This window comes from Rhinatrema bivittatum, chromosome 16, assembly GCF_901001135.1.
Source record: "Rhinatrema bivittatum chromosome 16, aRhiBiv1.1, whole genome shotgun sequence".
In the NCBI taxonomy this organism is placed as follows: Eukaryota; Metazoa; Chordata; class Amphibia; order Gymnophiona; family Rhinatrematidae; genus Rhinatrema; species Rhinatrema bivittatum.
The window spans coordinates 10,128,996-10,131,996 of record NC_042630.1 but is presented as its reverse complement, the minus strand read 5'-3'; positions in this window follow the sequence as shown (position 1 = coordinate 10,131,996).

Genomic DNA, 3,001 nt, shown 5'->3' with positions numbered 1-3,001 from the left:
CACCGCCCCAGCAGGGAGCGTCTGCAAACTACCAACACTGTACAGAGGCAGTACAGCCCCAGCCCTGCAGCAGGGAGCGTCTGCAAACTACCAACACTGTACAGAGGCAGTGCAGCCCCAGCCCTGCAGCAGGGAGCGTCTGCAAACTACCAACACTGTACAGAGGCAGTGCAGCCCCAGCCCTGCAGCAGGGAGCGTCTGCAAACTACCAACACTGTACAGAGACAGGGCAGCCCCAGCCCTGCAGCAGGGAGCGGCTGCAAACTACCAACACTGTACAGAGACAGGGCAGCCCCAGCCCTGCAGCAGGGAGCGGCTGCAAACTACCAACACTGTACAGAGACAGGGCAGCCCCAGCCCTGCAGCAGGGAGCGGCTGCAAACTACCAACACTGTACAGAGACAGGGCAGCCCCAGCCCTGCAGCAGGGAGCATCTGCAAACTACCAACGCTGCTGAGAGACCGTGCAGCCCCAGCCCTGCAGCAGGGAGCGTCTGCAAACTACCAACACTGTACAGAGACAGTGCAGCCCCAGCCCTGCAGCAGGGAGCGTCTGCAAACTACCAACGCTGCTGAGAGACCGTGCAGCCCCAGCCCTGCAGCAGGGAGCGTCTGCAAACTACCAACACTGTACAGAGACAGTGCAGCCCCAGCCCTGCAGCAGGGAGCGTCTGCAAACTACCAACACTGCTGAGAGACCGTGCAGCCCCAGCCCTGCAGCAGGGAGCGTCTGCAAACTACCAACACTGTACAGAGGCAGTGCAGCCCCAGCCCTGCAGCAGGGAGCGTCTGCAAACTACCAACGCTGCTGAGAGACAGGGCAGCCCCGCTCTGCAGCAGGGAGCATCTGCAAACTACCAACACTGCACAGAGACAGTGCAGCCCCAGCCCTGCAGCAGGGAGCATCTGCAAACTACCAACACTGTACAGAGACAGTCACAGAGAGAAAGTGCTTCCCCAGCCCTGCAGCAGGGAGCGTCTGCAAACTACCAACACTGCAGAGAGACCGTGCAGCCCCGCTCTGCAGCAGGGAGCCTCTGCAAACTACATTATACATTATTGGATGGTCCACAGTCTGTACAGCCTGTTTTCCATCAAAACTGTTATATGGAATTTATTTTATTTAATACCTATTAATAATGTAAATGTAAAGCTTGTTGCTAAGTTATTGTTAAATGTAAACCGCGGTGATGTATTTTTTACATACTGCGGTATATAAAAACCCTTAAATAAAATAAATAAATAAATATAAGGCCTATAAGTTCTGAGAATAAATATGCCATTTTTTCTTAGCCTGCTTGTAACAAAAAACAAGTCCTGAGATCAGATATATTGGAGAGCAGTTACTCAGGAGGCTAACTGTGCAGATATCTGAGGAAAACAGGATAGTAGTCTCTTGGCCACGCCTAGCTGCTCGCTGATAAGATAACGGACAGTCGAGGCCTCAAGGAATACATGGGGAGTAGCCCAGAGAAGAAACTAGGTCAGCAGAATCAACATGAAGCACCTACATCAAACTAACTGTTTGAAATCAGAGAAGAACAGCTCGGAGGAAAAGCTTTGTAACATTACCAGTGGCAAATGAAGTGACCGATGAGCTGTTCTGATTTCCCAACGAGCTGTGTTTCCAGATTTGCCAAAAAATATATCACATTGGGAACTGCGAGGAAAGTATTTTTGTGTAGATATTTTTTAATGCAAACTTTAATCTTGTATGCTTTTATTGCTTAGACTTACAAGTAAAACTTCTATACTTGTAAATAAGTGTGTTGTGTAATCTATGACAAAAAAAATCACCAATTTTCCTACCGACTACACATCCTCAAGCTGCCTGCATCAGAGGTCATTCATAAAATGCGTTTCTGCTTTCTGAGCAGGTAAGATGTGCTGATTAGCTTCTCTATATTCTTAGCATAAAGGATGGAGATGGAGATCTGGCTTGTAGTTACTTCTGGCTAGTTGGAGCTCAGGAAGCAAGCATTATTTTAATAGGTTGCAGGGCTGCATTTCTGTGACTTGATTAGCAGGAGAAATGCATTACAGCTGTACTTTAGAGGTTGATAGAAAAAAAAATCAACTATATCATCACTTGCTGTGTTTTCCTGCAAAACTAAGATGATACCAATTACTCAAAAGTTTGTTTTGACTTTTGAGCAGATTCCAGCTAATGAAATCCTGCTGATTGCAACGGCTGGGGCGCCTAACCTGTTGCTGCTGGCGTCTTGCATGAAGCCATCCCTTACACAGGGAGCATCTGCAAACTACCAACCTTGCAAAGAGAAAGGGAGCGTGCGACCCCAGCCCCTCAGCAGGGAGCATCTGCAAACTACCAATCCAGGAGAGAGAGAGAGAGAGAGACATACCAACTTCAGTCCTGCAGCGGGGAGCATCTGCACAAATTCAACCTAACAGAGAGACAGTCACAGAGAGAGAGAGAGAGACACCCCAGCTCTGCAGCACATCTGCACACTACCAACCCAGCAGAAAGACACCCCAACCACAGCCCTGCAGCAAGAACTGGTTGCCAGCAAGTTACACTTGAAAAGTTTTCCATGGTCAAGCATTTTGGACAGAGTGCTTTGCACTGTTTGGACTGCATCATTTTAAGATTTGAACCATTTTTGCTGAATTTGTTTATTTTTATTGGTTATCTTATTTTAAGTCACATATTTAAAAAAATATATATATTTATTTATTTATTTATTTAAAGCTTTTTTATACCGGCATTCATGATAGGATCACATCATGCCGGTTTACAGGAAACAAGGGGGTGATAACCTAGAACATTTAACAGGTGACAAGAAGCAAAAAAGTTACAATAAAACAGGGGAGGAGGAACTGGGCGAAGATAAAGAGGCTTGAAAGGTTTTTAGGAATGAGAACAAAAAACAACAAGGATAACTATTTACATAATATTTACATATATATTTACATAACATTTACATATATATTTACATAACTATTTACATAACTATTTACATAATATATATATATTATATGTA